General features: G+C 46.3%; 1 protein-coding gene and 1 long non-coding RNA gene across 9 annotated transcripts in view; one reads left to right on the top strand and one right to left on the bottom strand.

The window, feature by feature from the left end:
• The window catches only part of LOC310852920, a 73,457-nt gene extending 68,094 nt beyond the window's left edge, over positions 1–5,363 (bottom strand). For both annotated transcript variants that reach the window (XR_014568436.1, XR_014568437.1), the window contains exon 1: positions 5,242–5,363. This is a non-coding gene — a long non-coding RNA (uncharacterized lncRNA). The remainder of the gene's footprint in view (positions 1–5,241) is intronic.
• CCSER1 (coiled-coil serine rich protein 1) overlaps positions 2,513–24,453 on the top strand; it is a 691,921-nt gene continuing 669,980 nt past the window's right edge. For 5 of the 7 annotated variants that reach the window (XM_083756443.1, XM_083756445.1, XM_083756449.1 and 2 more), the window contains exon 1: positions 5,512–5,906. The gene's annotated coding sequence lies outside the window, so the exon portion shown is untranslated. Of the gene's footprint in view, positions 3,022–5,179; positions 5,277–5,511; positions 5,907–24,453 lie in introns of those variants that run through there. The other 2 variants (XM_083756447.1, XM_083756444.1) reach the window with 2 other exon arrangements.

The following is a 24,453-nucleotide window of genomic DNA, read 5'->3' as shown; positions in this document are numbered from 1 at the left end:
ACAAGAGCCCTACCAACCTAGCAGTTCGAAAGCACGTCAAAGTACAAGTAGATAAATAGGTACCGCTCCGGCGGGAAGGTAAACGGCGTTTCCGTGTGCTGCTCTGGTTCGCCAGAAGCGGCTTAGTCATGCTGGCCACATGACCCGGAGGCTGTACGCCGGCTCCCTCAGCCAATAAAGCGAGATGAGCGCCGCAACCCCAGAGTCGTCCACGACTGGACCTAATGGTCAGGGGTCCCTTTACCTTTACAAAGACAACAAGAACTACAAAATACACAAAGCAATATTTGTAGCTGGACAAGCATGGATTGCTTGCCTGATAAAAGACCACCTATTATGCCCTTCATCAAACCAGATTCCACTGCATCCATTGCATTTTTTCCTAGGAAGGCTATTTTTAAATGTGCTTACTGGGAAATAAATGCCACTGAACTCAGGGGAATTACTTCTGAGTAAACATGGTAGGAATTGGGCTGTTCACTGCTCAAAGCCCTTCATGATGTCAGTGATCCTTACAACATCCCTCTAATGTAGACCAACACTATGACCTAATCATAGTTGGGTTCAATTCCATTCATGTCGGTAGAATCTAGGTATGACTAGCTTTGGCTAGATCAGGGTCAGTGCTGTGGAACTTTACAGAACAACAAACACCAAAAATATTTAGGGCCCTGCTACAAAGAGCTTACAATCTGAATTCCGATGGGGAAGAGACGGTGGTAACTGGGGAAGAACATGTAGTTTCACATATTTCAGCTTGGTTTGGTTTGGATTTTCAGTGGAAAATCTTGTTCTTTTTAATGACTATGATATACTCGTATCTTATTTCTTCTCTATCCAGAAATGCCCAGCCAAATGTCCATAATGAAAGGAAGCTGATGTGGTTCTATGAAGAAAAAATCATTTCCAATAAATGACATCAATTCTGGTATGTTGGTCGCTGATGCTGTGGAATGTGGGGCAATGCTTTAAAAACAGGGATGGATGGCCAACTGAAGAAGAAAATGATTTTTTCCAGATCGGGGGTAGCTATAACAAATTTTGTTTGCTTAGAAGGGTATATGGTGTGTTAAGGGTGGATAGTACCTCTGTTGGGGGACGCATTGTGCTCCTTCTGGGGTAATTTGTGTACCTTTGGTCCCCACCCTGCAGTCAGCTCTCACCTGTGGAAGCTGTCAACACGTGACAGAGACCATACCCTGGGAATGGCTTTAACTCAGGCATAGGCAAACTCAACCCTCCAGATGTTTTGATACTACAACTCCCACCATCCCTAACTCAGGGATGATGGGAACTCTAGTCTCAAAACATCTGGAGGGCCAAGTTTGCCTATGCCCGCTTTAACTGGCCAGCTAAACCAGGTGAGGGTAGTCAATGTGCCTCAAACCCTCAGTGAGTTAGGGACTTCCCCAAATTGCATGTGGCTTGAGCGGATGAGACCAATAGTGGGTCCAATGGTCAAGAAGGCGATTACTACACATGCTGTAGAGGGAAGTGAGGGGCAGATGGGGCTCATCAACCTGGAAAGGTAGCCCCTCTAGGAGAAGGAAAACTCTGACCCTAAACCTCGTTGCCTTGCCAGATATCTTCAGGAGAAGTAAGGGCTAAGGAGTAAACCCTACACAAAAAGACATTTGGGTGGCAGGCAAGCTGGTGCCGAATGTATTGCTGTGCTTTCTTTTGGACCACATCAGTGAGGCTGAGATGGAGGTCTCATTGTCTAGGCAGCCCAGGACCTCCATACGCATGGCCCAGGCTTGTGCTTCAGGGAGGTCACTGCGATGCTGCTAATGCAGCGGTTTGACTGCACCCCCAGAGGCGTACTCCATTGTCGCTCGAGACAGACTGATGCCAACAACAACAAGGAAAAGAAAATGACTCTTCAAGGGTTGAAAGGAAGAGTTGTCAAATTTAACATCTTTACATGAACGCCCCACCTCTGCAAAAAACCCCAAAAAACTATTACCTTGGCCATAGCTGGGTACACATGTTTTATCATTGTGAAACTTTTACAGTGGTACCTCTGGTTGCGAACAGGATCCGTTCTGGAGGCCCGTTCGCAACCTGAAAAGCCCGCAACCTGAAGCACCATATCTGCGCAGGTGCGCAGCGTGATTTGGTTCTTGTGCATATGCGCAAAGTGCGATTTAGCGCTACTGCAGTGAAACCTGGAAGTAACCCTTTCTGGTACTTCTGGGTCGCTGCGGGACGCAACCTGAAAAAACATAACACGAAGCAAACGTAACATGAGGTATGACTGTACTGTTAAACAGCACCCATTTTATTTTACATTCTGAGTGCCTATGAAAGGATTGGAGTAAGCTGGAAAGTACATTGGTGGCCCCCGGACCAATCTCTGGAGAACAGATAGCTCCTGGGGATGAGGGTCAATTTATATGTAACTTCTTTTGCTCAAAATGGCCTGTAATGGTGGCCAAGTCAGGGAGGTTTCTTTTTTTAAAAAAATATTATTATTTTTAAACACACATTCACACACACACTGTGGCTTTTTTCTCCCTCTGATAGCCAATGTGGTAGAAAAATTGAGAGTCTAGGATGAGGGCCTGGGGGGCCAGGTTATAAATCCTCACTCAGCCGTGAAGCTTGCCAGATGACCTTGGGCCAACCTCTCAGGCTAACCTACTTCGCAGGGTTGCTGTGAGAAAACAGGGACGGGTGGAGAACCATGTATAGGACCCCGGAGGAAAAGGCGATATACAAATGTTATAGATAAATAGCCTTGTTGGAGGTTAGGAAATGGCAAGAACAATACAGTTGCCTGCATTCTTCCCAGAGGTATTTTGGCTTAGGGGGTGATGCTGAGGGAAGGGTTTTTTTGGTTTTTCTTAGCCATTTCTTTTCTCTGTCTGGGCTAATTCCCTGACTTTAAAGAGCCCAATCCTCTACATGTCTACTCAAAAGCAAGTCCTCCTGAGTTTCATGGGGCTAATACAAAGAAAACTAGGAACACAGACTGTAATCAGTCTTCTCAAGCTGCTAATAGGCTTGAGGTAAAATCAAGTACAGGTTAGAACTGTGCTCTTAATGGCCTCTTGAAATTCTCTGCCCTATTAGTGGGCAAAGAAGTTGGGTGGGTGATTTTACTACCTTACTCCAGAATGAGGAGAAATTCTTCAACCGTTTATTGCTGGGGTGTGTGTGTGTGTGTATGGGCTCACCATTAGCAGTGGGAGTAGCAAACTTTTTATCTTTTTAACCTAATGTTTTTTGCTGCTGCCAATGACAACAGAAGCAAAATGGCCGCCATTTTGAATCCTCCACAATGTCCTTGACCTGGAGTCCTTCCAAGGCACTGTGAGGGAAATATGGTGGCCATCACACACACAAAAAAAAGATGGTGAGGAATACTTGGGGGATTTTTTAAAAACAGCTTTTTATGGCTTTTATTTTCTGAGTGGAGGTGGGTGAGAAAAAGAAAATTCTAAAAAATACTATCTTCGTGGTTAATAATACTGTATTGGGGGGGGGGGGACGGACAGGGAAATGTGTGGGGAAAGGATTAACTGGTCTGCCAACCTCAACCCTATTCCTCCTGACCCTGTTATCCCCTTCCTCCTAGATTGTTTTTAGGCAAAGGAAAATATATCTGGAGAACTGACCATGGATCTCTCACATCATATTTAGTCTGTGAAATGCAGAAATTGCCCATCCCTGCTTTGGAATAAGGAGCAATATTGGTAGCAACATATACCAATACATTCGTGCCGGGAGCATATGCAGTGATAATTATTGAATGCGCTGAACTAGTGCACTTTTCCTCAGCTGGCGTTTGATTAGCTTTTCTTGTAGCTGCTTCCTGGTTAAGAAGGCTTTCTTTTTTTAAAAAAAACCAAAACACCACCACAGCAAACCCTTTAACCACCTCACCTCCCTCACTTATGTACACACACATATAACACCCCAAGAGAGAGAGAAGACAAGGATAGTAAACATCCAAAGGTCACACAGAGGCTGTTGTCTAGAAATTTTCTCTTCCCCTTGCACGACCTGCAAAACACACACACACACACACACACACACACCTGTTTCATTCAAGGTTTTGGAAGAAGGAGTGGGAAATCTGACACATTCAATCCGCCCCAGCCCGCCTGCAAATTGTGATATTTTTGTCCATGCAAAATATGGAAGGGTAAAAAGACCACAGCTTTTCACTCTTTTCCCACACCATAAGCACATTTAACCACCCTGCCAAAGAATCCTGGGAACTGTAGTTTAAAGGTGCTGGGAACTGTAGCTCTGATGGGTAAACCTAAGCTCCCAAGATTGTTTGAGAGTATGTGTGTGCTTTAAATGTTTGGTGTGTTTGCAGTCTGGATGAATTGATTCCAAAAACTCCATTACCCTCTCCTCCCAGTTTTGAGGCTGTCCTTCATGCAAAACATGGAACAGGGTGGGGTAGAGGGGAAGAATATAGCTTTTCACTGAGTTGATCCCAAACAACTGCTGTGGTTGCTGCATTGGGCTTCATGGTCACAACAGATCAATGCCGGAGAGAATGGCCACTCGCTGCATAAACCAGCAGTACAATCCTGTAAATATCTGTCAACCCAAGGAGTTCAGTGAGGCTTCTTGCAGAGTAAGGCTAGCTCTGGGTATCGCTGCCCAAGTGTGTGAGCCTCAGCTCCTTCCAGGTAACCTTGACTATGAAATGGCAAGGACACAAGAAGGTCATACCATTTTATGCCACAGCTAATTTGCAACAACCAGCACCTTTCAGGTTTACTGGATCAGAACCAATCTGGAATAGCCTGCATCCTCAGGTTTCCCCGGCCACACACAAAATGACCATCTTTTATTCTGGAACAGCTCACTTAACCCCTGCCTAGTCCTCAACTTGCAATCCATAATGTGGATTATTAAGAGTATTCCACCCACGGCAGGAACACACAAACACACCTAAACCCTTTTTATAACCACCCTGACTGGAGAAAGCCTGTTAAGGAGCAACTAATCTGCATTATTTCAGAGTTCACTCCTGAAGTGAAGCTGCCCAAAAGGTGTTAACCCGCCCCCCTTCTCTTTTAAGGATTTGCAAAGCTCCTGATTTTAGCACGGTAAAAGGAAAATGCAAACCATGGCAGACAGAGGAAAAAAACAAACACGCAAACACACACACACACGGGTTACACTGATTTGCTGGTCTTGGTTTCTTCTGCAGCTGTTGAAGCTTCTGCTGTGGAAGCAGGAAGAAGAGAGCAAAAAATAATAATAAAAATGAACCTGTTCCACTCTCTGCTGACTCAGAGCTCAGAAAGGTGAGGCTTTCTTAAATCCTTCCTGTCAATCCCCTTCTTAAGAGGCTGATCCTGCGCTGGCGGCTGCTCTCCCCTCCCAAGCCGGCTCCGCAGTGCACTCCCAGCGAGGAGGTGGCACCGCGCAACCCCGCATGCAACGCGGCGCGCACAGCTCCACACTCTCTCTCCAGACACACACCACGCACCGCAAGCGCCTCCCCTTTCGTCCCTCCCCGCCGCCTTCTCCTCTCCCCGTCTTTCCTTGCCACAAGCAGCGCCGGCTGCCAATCCGCCTGCTGCTGCTGCTGCGTATCCTCTTCTGCACTCTCAACAGCAACAACATGAGTGCATGGGAAGCTCCGTTGGTTTCTTCTGCTGCAGAGCTTTTGCGCTGCTCTGGCTGCCTCTTGCTGGATTAATTGCTGCTGTTGCTGCTAGCCTGGACCAAGGCTGGGGTGTGTGCGTGCGGATTTTTTTTTTGGCTTCCCCCAACCTCTTTTCTCCGTGGGCGCATATGGGAAAATTAAAAGGACCGCACCAGCCACCACTTTGGTGGTAGGGAGCGGGGCGGCCAGGAAGAGACTTCGCGCCCCCCTCCCCAGTACTACGTGGCAGGAGCGCCCCCAAGACAACCACCAGCTGCCCAACCAGGTAGTAAATAACCTCCATGCGCCCCTGACTCGTGGCGCCGCTCGGTTTGGGAAGCAGGGAAGGCACCCTCGCCTAGGGCGGCGGGGAAGGGGGCGGTTAAGAGATGGAAGATCAGGATTTTAGGAAGGGAGGAGGAGGGAGACTGAGCTCCTCTGGGTCTACCAGGCTTGCCCGCACAGCCAAGGAGGGCTGCGTTATTTTGGGAGGAAGCTTCCCATGCTTGCGATGTGGTGGTCGCGATTTTGCCTTAGGTGGGCGGATCGCGCAACTGGGGGAACAAGTGCACACGGGATCGAGGGCTGGAAAGTGGTGCAAAGGCTTGGTTTGTGTACTGTGGCTTTTCTGTTTTTTTAAAAGCTCGCTTCGAGTCCTGCAGGTAGATCCGGGGCTGGGCAGGCGGTAGCGGCAGCTGATTGGGAGGAAAGGAGCTGGAGGAGGAGAAGGCGAGAGCTAGAAGCCGGTATGTTTATTGCACGCAGGGCAGCCGCGGCTACGAGGAAGGGCTCGCCGAGAGCCGCATTGCCTTCTTCCTGTACGCGCGAGGCGTGTTCGCTGGGATTGGACCGAGCTGGGCTCTCCTGCAAGTCGGCAGTGGCTGCAGCGGCGGCTGGGATTAGGGCGAGGGCAGGGCGCTTTGTGGCGGTGCAGTTTTGGGGAAGGGGCGAGCAGGGTGTGCGCGCGTGGAAGGCTCCAAGGCTTCATCGTGGACTTATGCAGGGGGAAAAGACGCCTGTTTTCTGGGGAGAGGGTTCCTTCCTTTCCGCAGCGGCTGTGCAGCAGTAACATACATGCATACATATAGGAAGAGGGAGAGAGATTGGCAGCTGGGAGAGCCATGCGGATTCTCCAGCGTTGCCACATGGCACCTTCCCCGCCCCCACTAGACACTGTCACCTCTTGCCCCTGCCATCGCTGCACCAGCCACACTCATCACAGCTATCGAGCTATTTGCCAGAGAACCGTTCACTGCCCATGCAATAAGACATGCTTGGGGTACATGTGTCATATTGCGGTGGGCATGGGGATGGTGGTGGAAGAGGCAGAACCGGTCATGATTTGTGGCGCGTGGCCAGCTAGATGTGGCACTAGGTAGAATGGTCAGGGGAGGCTTTGTCACCAGAAGGGCATTGTGACCCCAAGAAAGTAGGGCAGGTCCCAGTGCAGAAGGCAGCATGAAAGTGTGTGTGTGTGTGTGCTTTGTCTGTGGGGCTCACGCCTGTTTTGCCCAGGTGTCACTTGGGGCTGAGACTCGACCCAGTGCGGTGTGTCAAATAAAAGTCCTCACTGCTAGGTTCCAGTTTTTCATTCTATTTCATTCAACATAACATGAAGCAAATTCAGGCTGATGGGTTGTTACAGAGAAGTGAGTTCCTGGAATAATATTTGAATGGGGAGACGGTGTCGACGGGTGATGACGCACTTGTTCCTGGATGGTTCCTTTTCGTACTCTGAACTATGATGCTCTACCTGCGCCATTTCCCATGGAGTATGGGAGCAGCTAGACATTGCAGCAGGCAGGGTAATTGCACGTGCAGTTTCAAGGGGGAAGAGAGACTTAGCATTACCCAGTGGTGTCTCGTAATGCATCATCTTAACACGAGCCACGAGGGTGGTGCTCTTTGGCGACTGTACTTTCCCAACACCATTAAGGAGAGACATCTTGCCAAGTAGTGGAGAGGATCGGTTTTCTTTTCCCATGGCGGAGCAGAGTTCCACTGAACATTCTTGTGGAACGGATTTCGCTCTGCTGGAACCTCGGAGATATATGAAGCCTGGAGATTCAAAATGACTAATCTATCAAATTTCTCCGTCGCAGTATTGCTCACCCTGCTCAGTATGCAGTAACTGTTGCCACATCAGCCCCTTTGTGAATCAGGCGGCGTGGGGGTGTTTTTCAGGAGGTCAGAAAGCATATTGGATAAAATGGAGGGGGAGGGACCGTTGCTCTGTGGTATAGAGAACATGCTCTGAATGCAGAAGGTTTCAGATTCAATCTCTAGGTTTGCTTGTTTTTAAAGATCACGTACCAGGTGGCAGGAAAGTCCTCTGTCTGAGACCCTGATGAGCTATTTCCAAGTGACAGTACTGACCCAGATGGACAAATGGCCTGCCCAGGTATAAGGCAGCTTCCAGGGCCCTTAATGAGATGAAGCAGAGAAAGGACGGGCCTGTAGCTCACTGGTAGTGCATCTGCTTTGCCTGCCAAAGGTCCCAGGTTCAATCCCCAGTATCTCCATGTAGGGCTAGCAAAGGTCATTGATGGAAATTCTGGAGAGCTGCTTCCAGTCAGTACTGAGCTTGATGAACCCATAGTCTGATTAAGTATAAGGCAGCTTCCAAACAGTGCCAGATTAAACCCTGCGGGAGGCCCCTAGGCAGCTGAAATTGGGGGGGGGGGCGCTTGTGCATGTTCTCTAGTGGGATAACATTGAACTAAGAAAGCTTGACTGCTATTTCATGATCAAATCAATATTATTTTGGTCCCTTTTCGTGGGGCCCCTGAAAGGTGTGGGGCCCATAGCCCGGTGCCTGCTCAGCTTATTTGGTAATCCGGCACTGCTTCCCATCTTCATAGAGAGCTAGGAAAGCCCCCCCCCCCAAAAAAAAAAAAACTGGGGAGGAGGGGTTCCAGGTAGATGAGGAAAGCGAGCACTGGCAATGCCCGGGTGATATTCCAAATGGGAGGATGTGGAGATGCAAGGTAATAGGGTAGGGGATTTTGGAACTGCCGGGGCAGGAGGCTTACAAACTGCTTCCATTCACAAAGTGTTTTGTAAATTTGAGGCTCTGCTGTATTTGCTACGCTCCCCTTTCAGCCTGACAGCATGTAGTAATCGCGCTTATTTTCGCCGATTTCCTTTTTCGTCATTTTCACAGCTGAATGTGACTACAAAACAATTGAAAAAAGCCGTCTCTCTTTTAAGAGGCGATTCAAAGCTAGACACATTCGTCTCTGTCCCCCCCCCCCTCCTCTTTTCCTGGTATATGTTGTACTTGAAGTGTTAAAATCCTCAAGAGACTGAGGTGGAGAAAGCAAGTGTGGGGGGGGGGATGAGGGGGTAGGAAGAGAGACAGACTAGGGGAGGTTTTTTACCAGCACTTACTTCAAATACTTTCTCTTGTTTATATATAAAAAGGGGATAAAAAGGAAGCATGTTCCAAAACCAGTCCAGGGCTATATGAAAGTGAAATATTAATGGGCTGGGAAAGCTTAGACAGCAGATAACTTTGCACAAAACCGTTTTGGAGGGATTCCGCCTTCCTTACAACTCCTTGTGGCATATGAAATTGTGTCTCTGTAGTACCAACGCAATTAAAAACTTCAGGGCTGCAGGATTTGTAATTATGGGGGTAGAATGATGTTGGCCAGTGGGTCATGATAGCAGATCTAATAATCTTTTCCATTGGAGAACATCTGTGATTTGAATTGTTTTTCTATTCTTGGAGGAAGCTGAAGGCCAGATTGGCATGGAAGCATTAAGAAGTGCCTTACCATGGGATTCCATTGAATTCCTTTGCAGGAAACGTTTGGCTTAGGACTTAGTTGCAACATAACCCCTTTTTGCTAACCTCACAAGTTCCTCAAGAGAGCAAGGTGCAGTAGTAACTACAGGAAGCATGGGACTGTCATTCTGGTGGGACTCCAAAATATTTATCCCCCTGGATAAATTCCAGCACTACATTTTATGCATTAAAATCCACCTACGTGCCACTAAATTTATTCACTTACTCTGCCAGTTTCAAGATTGCTGCACTCTGTACTTTGTGGAACTGACTCTGGGTTGTATGCAGCTAAGCTCTATTCAGAGCAGACCTGTTAAAGTCAATGAACCTAAGTTAGTTAGGTACTTCAGTGTGTCTATTCTGTGTAGGACAAGCATTGAATGCCACCCATTTTGACGGTAATGACTTTGGGGTCATTTTCTCCATCTTTAGAGGATGAGGGTTTGGAATCAGAAAGGAAATTGCACCCAAGACCAACCCGGGAAGTACTTCCGGAAGATGAGTCCACAGTGCCAGTGCCCTTCTAGTCCAAGGATGTCATAGTGTCATAGAACTGTAGAGTAAGAAGGGACCACAAGGATCATCTAGTCCAACCTGCTGCAATGCAGGAATCTTTTGCCCACTGTTGGGCTCAAACCCATGACCCTGAGGTTAAGAGTCTCAAGCTCTACCAGTTGTCACATTGCCACCCTTTGACTCTATCATGGAAGCCCCAGTACAGCCAAAGTTTCCCCTGCTCTGTCAGAGTAAAAGACTCCTGGAGCAAGGCTGGGCCTCTTAAACCAAAGAGGCATCTTTCAGTGAAGGTGGGACTTGCAACTGGGACAGAGCTACTGTGCCTATATAGGGCTCAGTCTAAGGCATGGGTAGGCAAACTAAGGCCCAGGGGTCGGATCCGGCCCAATTGCCTTCTAAATCCAGCCTGCGGACGGTCCGGGAATCAGCATGCTTTTACATGAGTAGAATGTGTGCTTTTATTTAAAATGCATCTCTGGGTTATTTGTGGGGCATAGGAATTTGTTCATTTCCCTCCAAAAAATATAGTCCGGCCCCCCAAAAGGTCTGAGGGACAGTGGACCGGCCCCCTGCTGAAAAAATTTGCTGACCCCTGGTCTAAGACTATTGCAGTATCAGTGTGGTGCTTGCCTTCAGAGGCGAGCTGCACTCGCATCAGAACACTGACATCACTTTCACTTGCAGATGTCACATATGAAAAAAGTATAATGGGACGTGATCGTCTCCCCGCCCCCAAAGAATACAGCAACTTAGTATTCTGGCAAAGCCCATCAAGGAATAGGTGTATTTATGTCTTGGTGAAATTATTGGATTGGTCCGGCACTGGAGGATTTCTGGCTATTTCAGAATGCATGGCATCTGTAAATATAGCTCAAAGTGGTAATTGGCTGGAAGACTGCCACTGAGGTTTAATCCTGAAGTTAATTTGGGTAAGTGTTTGACAGAAAGAATGTTTTGGCAGATATAAAATACTGGATTTGAAGTGGTGCAGCAATAAAACTGCTGGCACTTTTTCAAAGCCAAGCAGGCTCTGGTGTGGTTTCACATTGGATGGGGGACTGAATGTTGTGATTCCTGCATTGCAGGTGGGTTGGACTAAATGATCCTCAGGGGTCCTTTCAGCTCCATGATTCTAGGGTATGGATTCAAAGCTTTTCTGTTCAGCTCCACTGAGTCTTTACTCAAAGTTCTTCCATCTGTAAAATGGGAATAATGCCTAGTTACATTCATAGAGCTGTGAAGGCAGGTGAATAAGATAATGATGGATCAGTTTTTGCAACTGAGGTTATCAGAAACGGAGACTACAAGACAACCCCCGGTGAACATTTAAGGTCCAACAGCCACTGGGCTTTGCAAAACCAGGTGTCATATATGATGCCAGCTGTATGGCAGGTGGGTGTGACTTGCGTGAAACAACCTGTGAGCCAAATGGGGAGGCAAGGTTGGAGTTTCTCCCCACTGCTGGTCTCCACTGATGGGCAGTGTCTTTCCAGGGTTTCCAGTATGAGTCTTCCCCAGCCCTACTAGGAGATTCCAAGGTTTGAACCACTGAGCTGTTCCCGATATGCACTACTAAATTTGTCTAAAAACCGTCGCTTGTAGACCACGGTCAGGACTGCATCCAGGCTACCTTCACGACTTAGACCCCTCAGCTCCAGCTTGCCAACCCCCAGAACTATCACCTGGCTACTTTATGGTACTCTGGAGTTCGGGGTCGGCTGGTTACTCGATGGCTTTTCCATTTTCCACAGCGGCAATAACTCGTGCTCCCTTTCGTGCGCCATTGTCATTGAGATGTGCTCAATTCTGTTTCCTTTGGCTTCCCTGACTTCGTGACATGATGTGTGAAATGCAGCGTGCATAAGCAGCTAGAAGTCGCATGCACAGCGCTGGGTTTGCAGTCGGCCGGTTTCATCCATATACATCAGCGAGGGCCTGTAACGCTGGGGTAATGGAAGCTATAGATGTATATTATACACACAATTGAATAAATAACAGCTTAGCTATTCACTAGTTAAATTTGGGGCCATGCATATGTATTGCTTCTCGCCTGCCTGTCGTACTACATGTCAGAGTGTATCGCTCAGATACGGCAAGCCCGCATGCTCCGTATGAGTGGCAAGCCTAGCGAGATTTCCCTTTTGGATTGTAACAAAATACTTGTGCTTTATGTAGGAGGCTATTGCTTTTATCAGAGCCGTCATCTGTCCTACACATGATAGTCAGTTCATAATAAAGCCTGAGGATTGGGTATGAGAAAGAAAGACTTGTAGGCTGAGATAGAGGAAGCACCACAGCATGCGCAAAGAGGACATCCTGGGGGAAAGCGCAAGGGAGAAATTGCAAAAATATCTACATTAAAATCTCCCTGTCTGCATTATGCGGGGTTTTTTTCCCCATAGCAAAAATTAATTTAGATGGAGGAAAACTGAATAAGCTGCTGTGTGAGAATTGTGAGAATAAATGGAGTTCAACGCACACAATCACCCATCAATGATTTGTCTGTAAATATCTGGACTTCTTTATTTTTTAACCTTGCTCTAGACGTTGGAGCACCTTAAGATGGAGACAATGAGCAAATGCAGGTGAATTAAAATCCCAGAGTCCTCAGTCAAACGCACATTAGCAATAACATTTGGGGAAGAAGTTAAGGGCATAGGAATTTAGGGAACTGTGTTGTATCAGGATGTTGATTTATCTAGCTCAGTGCTGCCTGCACGACTGGCAGCAACTCTCCCGGGTTTCAGGCAGGGCACATCCCATGCTCTACCTGGAGATGCGGGGGGTCGAACCTGGGACCTTTTGCGTGCAAAGCAGGTACTCTGCCAATGAGCTACATCCTTTCTAAGTCCGGTTGAAGCTCCTTGTGTTGGTGAGACCAATTCATGAGTAGGAAAGCACAGTGGTAGTTTTGATGTGCCTTGAAAACCTGTGAAACCTGTTAATCACATACAAGCGTGGGCCAGAAGAAATGATGGTACATATTGTGGGTCAGTGATGCCTCATATCGAACCACTTTTTGTTCTCTTGCCTATCTCCAGATCCTGAGCCTAGGTAGAACTTGAAGAAATAAGGACAAATCTTCATTGTCACCCCTCTGGCACATTTAAGGGGTGCAGAATTGAAGTGGAAGAGGCGTTTTGGGGCTTAAAATTTCCCCCTCATTTTTAGACTGTAGCTCAGTATTGGAATAAATGCTTTCCACACAGAAGGTCCAAGGCCCAGTCCTTATGGGTGGGGATGTCTCTTTCCTGAAACCTTGGAGAGATGTTGCTATGATAATGAGCTCTGAAGACGGACCAATGGTCTGACAGGAATGTGCTGGCTGTGACACTTGTTCAGTTGCTTCCAGTCAATGGGAATGCTTCTGTTGACTTCAGCAAAGGAGAGGTTTCAGCCTTGGAATCTCCCCCTCTATTAATCATTCTGCATTATGCAGCCACCTGTTAAAAGCAGAATCAATCGTCGTCCCTTTGCAAGCCATTTGTTACTGACTCCACCATAGGTTAATGATTGCCAAAAGAAGAAGAGGAAAATCGTTTCTTTCTCCCTTTTTTTGGAACGAGGCAGTGAAAGAGTCTGGGATGATGAACAGACTGTTGTGTCTCGGGGAAACAATGGAAGCAGCCTGCCAGTCCGGTTCAGAGTCCAGAATTGTGTTATTTCTAATCGCTGTCATACCATTTGCGTGCGTATGTGTGTGTGCTCAGTGTTCCACGCGATAAGAACACCGATTGAGGTAATTCATCTTCGAGTCATGGGAGACAATATGAAGGCTTTAGATAAGGGTGTGCTGTGCACATACAAGAATGCATGCTGGTCCAGAAGCATAAGATGTTCAAAGATGTTTGGTGCATTGGCACAGAGAGAACCTTTTCAATGGCACATTGTGTCTGCCCTGCTGCAGGAGCTGGAGGCAATATTTGCCTGGCATCAACTTGAAATGTCAAGTAGCTGCTTTATCAGTGTGTGTACAAGTTTCTGAAATGCAGTGAATTTGTATCTAATACTGCAGCATGCTTGCCAGCAGTACCTGTGCAGCTGGCTTGCTATATAATCCAGCTGAAGCAGACCTCAAAAGATAACTAACATGCACTAAATTTTGGCAGTGGGGTGCCATTATGTTTCCATAGGCATGCAAGCCTGGTTCGGATGTAGCACTGGACCATAGTTTAGTGTTATGTGAATGAGCCTGCAAAAGCATTGGGTGTGGTGTAGTGGTTAAGAGCGGTAGTCTCGTAATCTGGGGAACCGGGTTCGCGTCTCCGCTCCTCCACATGCAGCTGCTGGGTGACCTTGGGCCAGTCACGCTTCTCTGAAGTCTCTCAGCCCCACTCACCTCACAGAGTGTTTGTTGTGGGGGAGGAAGGGAAAGGAGATTGTTAGCCGCTTTGAGACTCTTTAAAGGGAATGAAAGGCGGGATATCAAATCCAAACTCTTCTTCTCTTCTTTCTCCTCCTTCACTATTGTCCCAAGGAGGACATTGGAAGTTTGCTTTTGGGGACGGTGGTGTGGGGTTGAACATTAAACATAGCTTGTTGTCACATCCAAGAAAGACAAAACTCTCTGGCTTAGGGGCAGAAAACATTTTTTCCCCAGCCCAAAGACTGCATTTCCTACTGGGGACCACTTGCCAGGGGTGGGTGGGGCCAGCCATGTAAATTGTGTGTTTGTACAGTAGGCTAGTTTCTACACATCTGTTGGCACATCTGTTGCCATCCAGGGAAGCAAGAGGCATGATCAGATTTCAGGGATACTTTTCAGCCAGTCAGTAACACTCAAGGAGGGTGCAAAAGAGAATCAGTAGGATGCATGTGGCTTGGGGAGCGTCCTGACCAGTGCTCTAAGACAGAGGTGTGGAACTGTAGGCCTGTGGGGCAATTGTGGCCCACTAAATAACTCCTTTTGGTCCACCAGGCCATTTTGGGAAGCCCAGGCCCACCCAGCCTACACCTGATATCATGTGCAGAGGAAGGGCTTCAAAGAAACAATTGAGAGCTTAAAATAGGCTCCCAATGGTTCCTTTGCCAGAGCAAGGTGCACTCCCACCTGCCCACTGAAAATGCTCCTTGCTCGAAGAGGGGGAAGCAGCAGCCATGCAATGGAGGCTGCCTCTCCCTGCCAGTGCTGCTCCTGCTGCCAGTGTGGTGTAGTGGTTAAGAGCAGTAGACTCGTAATCTGGTGAACTGGGTTCGCGTCTCCGCTCCTCCACATGCAGCTGCTGGGTGACCTTGGGCTAGTCAAGTCTCTCAGCCCCACTCACCTCACAGAGTGTTTGTTGTGGGGGAGGAAGGGAAAGGAGATAGTTAGCCGCTTTGAGACTCCTTCGGGTAGTGATAAAGCGGGATATCAAATCCAAACTCCTCTTCTCTTCTTTTTCTTAAACCTCTGGTCTCTAAAGGGCTTTCAGAAAGCCCTGCACAGCATTTTGAACCTCTGGTTTTCGGAGGTTTAAAGCAACAGCACAGAAATCCCTTTGTAAGCAGCCTTGTGCTACTCTTTTATTCCTCCTAGGGTCTACATGAACCAAGAAATAGCCCTGAAACATGCCCCAGGATCCTCTGTTACATGCAAGTGTTCTGTTGCAGATGTCTGGGAATTTGTCGGCAGACCACCTGATGTGGAAAGAGTTCCCTGAACATAAGAAGTCTGGAAAAAGTAACCACCCTGTTAAAGCATTTGGCATCCTGACAGGCAAATGAGTACTTAGCTTTTCTTGCCAGCATAGCACTTAACCATGCAGATATAATTTTGCAGGATTGGGTTTTGCATCTCCTATGATCTTATATTTTGCTGTTTTATGATTGCAGAGTTGGAGGGAACTAAGGGAGATATTCATCCCACCTCCCATGCGCAGGAGCAAGATTAATTAAACCTAAATTCTTTCTGACAGATATGTATCCAAACTAATTTTAAAAACTTGCTGTGTCTGAGGTCCCGGAACCTTTCCCGATAGTATTTTTCAATTTGCAGCCTTTTCTTATGGGTAGAACTTTTCCCCCTGATATTATTTAATCTGAATCTTTTTCCCCCTGCCGTTTAAGCTCATTACTGCTTTTCCTATCCTCGGTAGCAATACCGAGCAACTGGTTACCTTCCTACTTATCACAGCCTGATACATATTTGAAAACATCTGTCATGCCTCCCTAATGTAATCTCTCCTTAAGACGCAACTCTAAACAGATCTTTCAATAGTTTTCTGTCTGCCATTTGGGCCTGCTCTGAGATGTGTGCTGCTCTTGGCTTCAGACAAACAAACTCAGTTCTCTGTGTCAAGAAAAAGCAGGATTCTGTGCCCTGCGTAATATAATGCGGATTAAACAGGTGAAATTATTCAACCAGAATAATTTAGGTCTGTTGCTGTTACTCAGAAGTGAGGAATATGGAGCAATTAAGCACATGATTTAGCAGCCTTCTGAAAGGTTTGGGTCTGGTCAGCACTTGGATAGGAGACTACCTTGGAATATTCTGTGTGATGCCTTTAACTCCATACCAGGAGAATGGTGGCATTGATAAAGATTGCAGGCCTGCCAAATTCCACCTCCAATGATTGGAAATCCTTCTCATTCCCCCCACCGGATATTAAAGGTAAAAGGTAAAGGTACCCCTGCCCGTACAGGCCAGTCGTGTCCGACTCTAGGGTTGTGCGCCCATCTCACTTAAGAGGCCGGGGGCCAGCGCTGTCCGGAGACACTTCCGGGTCACGTGGCCAGCGTGATGAAGCTGCTCTGGCGAGCCAGCACCAGCGCAGCACACGGAAACACCGTTTACCTTCCCGGTATAAAGCGGTACCTATTTATCTACTTCCACTTAGGGGTGCTTTTGAACTGCTAGGTGGGCAGGAGCTGGGACCGAAAAACGGGAGCTCACCCCGCCACGGGGATTCGAACCGCAGATCATACGATCGGCAGGTCCTAGGCACTGAGGTTTTACCCACAGCGCCACCCGCGTCCCTCCACCGGATATTACATGTTCATAAACATTTTGCATGAGGATTGTGTTCTTGGCCCCTGCATGCATGCATAAACCCATTCCAGCCCCTGTTCTGCCCTTTTCCAGGTCCAAAAGGACCCACACATTGGTGGCCATGCTGCCTGTACCATAAAGTTTATTTTTTGTATCCATGCGGGCTAGAAACTTACTTGTAAAAAAGCCGCTGAACTATGGCAGATATGAATATCTGTATTGCTTGGGTGGAATATACACAGCTATTTTCATAATATCATCACCAGTATGCATTGGACTGGGGAATTCTCAGGTTTTTTACCTACGTGTTTGATTCCCTGTCAGCTCTGTGCTTTCAGTTAAGTCTTCAGCGCCCTCCCGCTTTCCTTCATTTGCTATTTTGAAAATGGAAAATTTGCAAGGGTGCAGATTGAACAAAACTACCTGTGCACAGAGGGTTCTATCCAATGGTGGCTTTGCACTAGCAGAAGCACTTCCCCAAGGTAAGGCTGGCTGTTAAAGATCCACTCACTGTGTCATAACTTTCCTCCCACTCCCAGATGACCAGGCAGAAAAAATGCTTTGTAAACTGGAAGAGAGTTTATCTTCTCCTTCCTTCTCTCAGGGCACCGGAGTGCCACAAATGACTAACACAGCAAGTGAATATTAATGCATTTTTGTGAAGTTGCTAGCTTTTATGGATTTGTTTGCAAGGCTAGTACCGGTAAATTGTGTATGGAGGCTAATAATAATAATAATAATAATAATAATAATAATAATAATAATAATAAATTTTTATTTATATCCTGCCTTCCCCAGCTGAAGCCGGGCTCAGAGCGGCTAACAACAATAAAAGTAACACAGTTTACATAAAATCATATGCAGTTCTCTTTGCTGGTGTGAATAATGTGAGAAGCAGCTGGCCTAGGCAAACTCTTGTACAAAAAAGACAGAGAAAGGAAGCTCTGAACTGGGGGACTTTAGAGTGCAGGTTGCTTGTTTAGCTGGAGGAAGGAAAGGTTTTAAGTTTGCTCCTGCATTTTTCTGGAAGGGCTGGTATGTGTCCCTGGCACAGCTCCTCTTGCAGCCAGGCCTGTTTTGCTTCCAGAATTTCAGTGGCTGTCTTCCAAGTCTACTCAACACACGCACACATCCGTCTCAATACAGCAAGTGGCAGATGGGCAGCATGGAAGATAGGAGTTGACACTACCGTACTGTAGGCTCGTGTCTGCAACCATCTCGCACCAATTAAGAACTCTCTGAAACCCAGAACAGTTTTCTTTTTCTTTTTTTGCAATGTATTTTCTGACTGAGAGTATGGAAAGAGATTCAGCATTCATGCCCTGGAGAAAACAGGGATAATAAGTAGAATTCACAGTATTCTTATTTTTTTAAAGATGCATTTGTAATTGTAAATGCATGTGTTTTTATAAGTACTGAGCTGCATCACCGGCAAGATACCAAAGCCACATTCACGCCATAGATTTAAAACACTGCAATACCACTTTAAACAGCCACGGCTTCCAAATAATTATGAGGGCTGTAGTTTGCTAAGGGCGCTGAGAGTTGTTTGGACACCCCTAGTCCTCTCCCAGAGCTACAATTCCCAGAGTGGATTAGCAATCAATTTGTCTTCCCATGGAGCTCTGTGATGGGAATAGAGGTCTCCTAACATCTCTCAGCAGGGACGTGGGTGGCGCTGTGGGTTAAACCACAGAGCCTAGGACTTGACGATCAGAAGGTCGGCGGTTTGAATCCCCACAACGGGGTGAGCTCCCATTGCTCTGTCCCTGCTCCTGCCAACCTAGCAGTAGATAAATAGGTACCGCTCTGGCAGGAAGTTAAATGGTGTTTCCGTGTGCTGCTCTGGTTCTCCAGAAGCGGCTTAGACATGCTGGCCACATGTACGCTAGCTCCCTCGGCCAATAAAGTGAGATGAGCGCCGCAACCCCCAGAGTCAGTCACGTCTGGACCTAACGGTCAGGGATCCCTTTACCCTTTACCTTAACATCTCTCAGCACCCTTAATGAACTACACCTCCCAGGCTTCTTTGTGGGGAAACCATGGCTGTTCAAAGTGGTATCACTTTAGCACTTTAAATCCCAGAATTGTAGAATGGGAAGGCACCACAAGGGTCATCTAGTCCAACCCTGTGCAATGCAGGAATCTTTTGCCCAGTGTGGGGCTTGAATCCATGACTGAGATTAAGAGTCTCATGCTCTACCTTCCTCTTTCAACAAACCTTTAAAGTGGAGGTCTTTATCTCACTCTTTATCTGAATTGGCTTAGAAACTATATTTACATATGTTTTACTGGTTATGATTTTATTGCTAAATTGCTTCAGGACTTACTGAAGTTTTCAGAAACAGCCCAAAGTGCAATATATTGCAGGAATCCAACGGAGAAGTTAGTTTCCTCTGCTTTAGCGCAAACCACAGTTTGCCGTTGCACCAAAAACCAGCAAACTATGGTTTATACTGGCTGTCTAAGCCAGGATTGCCTTCCAGCTTCAAAATGTTTGAAGGCAAAAATATAGCAACCTGTGGTTAACTAGATTGTATGTAATGATAAGATGTGACTTGCACTACAATGGAAGTAACAAACTGAAGTGGTGTGTGGCCTGAGGTGGGTGGAATAAAGAGCATAGGAGGACACGTCTTATTCTATTAGCTCAAGCTATGGTATGATGCTATATCTGAACTGAGCTGCTAAGAGACTATTCTCTTCAGCACCAGACAGTCCCAAAAATGAATGGTACCATTGCAAAATAGCATTTCCCCTCCAAACAGCTTTTGTTTTGCATGTTGCACAACTTGGCAAACTGAAAGGATACAGCTTTTCCAAGAAGTTCTAAGCCATCAGAGAAAGATTTGAGGAAATTAAAGGATAATCCTACAATGGTATGTGTGTGTTCTAATAAAACAGAAAACTTTATAACCACAGGAGTACATCTAAAACTGGAAATGTTGTTGACTGCTGGGGTAGCAAGTTTGGCAATGAGGCCAAGAAAAAAATGTGTACTCATTAAAGTATAAATAAGAGAAGTGCCTTAATACTTTTGACTGCTTTTAAGTGTTGAGATAAGATGATAGACAAATATCTCCAAACGAATAAGGATGGTCATTTATTTTTTTTAGCGTACGGCCAATTCAGAAGCCAGTGAAGCTTGAGCAATTACGTCAGTTGGCACATTCACTCATTCAGAAATAAGCTCCATAGAAACCAGCAAGATTTACTTCCACCTAGATGTGCTTGGGACTCTAGTGTAGTCTGATTGATTTCGTGTCTGTGAAGTTTAAGGACAAAATTTGGATTTTAAGGTGGCATATCCTGCATGTAAAGGTAAAGGGACCCCTGACCATTAGGTCCAGTCGCAGACAACTCTGGGGTTGCAGCGCTCATCTTGCTCTACTGGCCGAGGTAGCCGGTGTACAGCTTCCGGGTCATGTAGCCAGCATGACTAAGCCGCTTCTGGCGAACCAGAGCAGCGCACAGAAACGCCGTTTACCTTCCCACTGGAGCGGTACCTATTTATCTACTTGCACTTTGATGTGCTTTCGAACTGCTAGGTTGGCAGGAGCAGGGCAGGAGCAGGGACTGCTCAGTATCCTTCCCACTGGCATCTCTAGGTAGGACTGGGAGAGACCTCTGTCTGGAACTCTGTAGAGCCTCTACCAACCTTTAGACTGTGCAGTACTGAGCTAGATGAACAAATGGTCTGAGACAACTCTCTTTGTTCGTAAGAGGAGCAAAGATCCATCTATTGGCTGCTACCTCCTGCCAATCTTGTGGTAGGGAAGAAATCCATTGTATGAAGAATTCATGTTGTTTCTCCTGGTCTGAATCTAGTGACAATCATTGTGTAATGCCAAGTTCTGATGCTGAGTGTTCTCCTGCAGGAGATAATTGGTAATAGTAGACAATTTATTTTTTTCAAGGTCATTTGCCTGAACTTCTCTTTTAAGAATGCCTGATGAGCTGCTGAGGAGTGCTAAGAACTGTACTAGAAGATCATTTGCTGTAGTGTATTCTAATTACTAAGTTAAATTTTTAGCCTTCTGTTCCAGATTTATGGAAGGACCCCCCACATGCCTGACATTTAATGAAAGAAAATGAGCACACTTGTGTTCAGCAACATATCTAAGACTCTGCCTGTTCCTGTGTCCTGTTATTAATTTGGACTACCAGCTTGAAATATTTGCACATCTCTCTTAGCCAATGGGTAGCTGCAGAAAAATGGTTCCTGCGTAGATAAGCTTTGCACTGCTGCAGTCATCACATTTCTTCCAGTTCTACCAGCGCGGCAACTCATATGTTGTCATTTGTACTGGCAATGGGATTGGTCCTTGCATTTGTTAGAACTCTGTTGTGGAGTCCAAAGTGGCTTGTCAGTTCTTCTCACATCTCTTATGATGCATTAGTCAGACCTGTGATATCCTCAGACTTGTCCATCGACCTACTTGCCATTCTCAGACATGGAAGGTGCCTAGTGGTGCAGTTTCAGTGCCTGTCCTTCAGTTTGTAGAACTGTTCATGGGGAAACTCTCTGAAGTCAAAGTCTAATTTATTTTGGAGGAAGCATCCGAGTTTAAATGTTTGTGATCGCTTGATGCCTGGAAAGAAGCAGGTGAGGTTTGTTGAAGGATTTGATTTGATTTCTTTAGCATTTTGGGTGGGGCGAGATGAAAATTGCTTTCATTTGCCACTCCCTGTCATATTTAATTGGGACATAATACAGACAGGTAGTAATTTCTGCAGGTGTTTTTTGACTGTTTAACTTGCTGCCAAATGAATTGTAATTTCGGAACAGATCCAACCAGAAATCACTCTAAATTCTTCTAGAAGTGATTCTGCATTTTCAGGTCTGAGTTAAGCCCTGGAGACTTAGTCATTTGGGCATATATTTACACAAAATAGGCTTGGTTCTTCTAGCTTCTATGAGAAGGTGTAACACCACATTCCTGAAAGATCAGGGCTCTGCACTTGTCTCCAGTTACGACTTTTAAATGCTCATAAATATTGGAATGCAAAGAGGACAAACCTGAGCTATAGCAAACATCACCTTAGGGCAATCTTTGTCAACCAGCATTGGCTGGATCTGACAGGAGTTGTAGTCGTAATCATCTAGAGCCAAGGGTGGCCCTAGCCTAGAGTTTTGGGGGCCCCTGGGCAAGAGAGTCATTGGGGGCTCCTAAAGGTATGGAAGCAAGCCAGGCATTTCACTTAATTCTATACACGAATCTACAATAAAAGTATGCATAAATGTATATATAACATGTACATAAAATGTCATGTGTACATAACATGTCATGTATACATAACATACATAACATGTCATGTATACATAACAGATTCTTTGTGTTCAATTTTTATTACAACTGAAGCCGAGAATATGACGTAAACACATGAACAGAAGTCATAAGGTACCCCAACATGTAATGCTCCAAAACATGAAAAGACCAAAAACACTTAAGAAAGCATATTGTATGATATCGTGGCAGGAGGGACAAATGGTGAATTGATGATAGTCAGTTTGCTGATAAACAGTGATAAAGGAATTCATTATTTAAGAGTCAATCCTTTGGTACAGAGCTTTGCAAACTTTTCATGTTGGTGACACACTTTTGTAGACATGCACCATTTCACAACACAGTAATTCAGTTTTCCTAGCAAACTGGAGGTTAAACTAACCTCTTTCCAGCCCCAGGAAGAGCACTTGCACGACACATCTACACACTGCAGCCAGCACACTAATGTGTCGTGACACACATGGATAGTTCTGCTCTAGTAGATCTAGTAGAATTATCAGGTAAGAGTCAGTTCTCTAGCAAAGGGTGATGATGATGATCAAGGAGATGGAGCAACACCTCTTTGAGGAAATACTGCAATATTTGGGGCTTTTATAGTTTAGGGAAATGGCAAGGAAGAGAAGACAAGACAAGACAAGACAGAGGTGTACAAAATTAGGCGCGGTGTGGAGAAAGTGGATAGAGAATTTTCTCCCTCTCTCATGACAATAGAACTCATGGACCTCCAAGGAAGATGAATGTTGAAAGATTCAGGACAGACCAAAAGAAAGTACTTCGTGTAGCATATAGTTGCTCTGAATTTTGCATCAGTGATGGCCACCAACTTGGATGGCTTTGAAGCAGGAGGAGACAGGTATGGGCAAGCCCTGGTTCGCTGAAGTACGATTGCACTGGCACACCAGGTTGGTCTGACTCTTCTTTTGATCTTGAGCAAGGTGTGGGCCCCACCTCCCACCTGGTCATTGTGAAAGTCTTTTGCGTAGGCAGTGGTGCAGTTGGGCCACATTGGACTTAATAATGTTTTGGGGCCTCCACCTCTTTAGATGGATATCTGCATCATCTCTCTTGCTACTAGCCATGGCTATGTTCCCGAATGCCTGTTGCCATGAATCACAGGTGGGAAAAGAGCTGCTGTGCTCAGATCCTGCTTGTGCAAGTCCCATATGCACCTGGTTGGCCACTTCAGAATGCGTTAAATCTGACCTTCTGCATTGCGGTGGGTGCTCCTGGTCGGTCTCCCTAGTGGGCCTCCTGGATCCTACCCTGAATGACAGCCCTGTGCATAGCTCACCCAAACCACAGCAAATGGGCTTGGGTTGGGTCTCAGGCCAAGAGTGTGGGTGGCACCCTTATGCTGAATTAGTGCTGGGAGATATGTCGATATATCGCCCAAAACTGGTTTTGAAGTCCATATTGTGATATTGGTTTCATAATTTTGGACATGGCAATATTTCATGAATCATGATATGTGTGTGTGCGCTATGCAAAAATCACAATGTCAAGCCAGTCAGTGCCCCTGTTAACTCTGTTGTTGCAGCTCTCTGCCCCTTGCAGGGGGCAGCGAATCACAAGAGCAGGCGCTGGCAAAAATCACGATGCAGGAAAAAACCGTGAAGCCAGCCAATGCCTCCACATAAAGGTAAAGGTAAAGGGACCCTGACCATTAGGTCCAGTCGTGGTCGACTCTGGGGTTGCAGCGCTCATCTCGCTTTATTGGCCGAGGGAGCCAGCGTACAGCTTCCGGGTCATGTGGCCAGCATGACCAAGCCGCTTCTGGCGAACCAGAGCAGCGCACGGAAACGCCATTTACCTTCCCGCCAGAGCGGTACCTATTTATCTAATTTCACTTTGACGTGCTTTTGAACGGCTAGGTTGGCAGGAGCAGGGACCGAGCAACGGGAGCTCACCCCGTTGCGGGGATTCGAACCGCCGACCTTCTGATCGGCAAGTCCTAGGCTCTGTGGTTTAATCCACAGTGCCATAGCTCTATCCTTAATTCAGACATCACGATTTCTTGGTATATCGTGATGTTCAGCTTGTGATATATCACAGTGTTGAAAACCAGATATGTCCCAGCCCTAATGCTGATGGCTTAGACCATTACATCTCATTCAAGGGCATTTCTGAGCACAGTGGCACACAGCATCAAGTTTTATGCCCTTCAATCTATTTACACTGCAGAGCAAAATGTGTGCATTGTACATTTGTTGTCTCCATCTCTTTCTTCTAATAATAAAGAAAAAAATTCTCTTAATTGCTTAGTTTATTATAG

This window comes from Podarcis gaigeae (genome assembly GCF_964106915.1).
Source record: "Podarcis gaigeae genome assembly, chromosome: 9".
In the NCBI taxonomy this organism is placed as follows: domain Eukaryota; kingdom Metazoa; phylum Chordata; class Lepidosauria; order Squamata; family Lacertidae; genus Podarcis; species Podarcis gaigeae.
The sequence above is the reverse complement of the archived record's forward strand: the minus strand, read 5'-3'. Positions and strand labels throughout refer to the sequence as shown.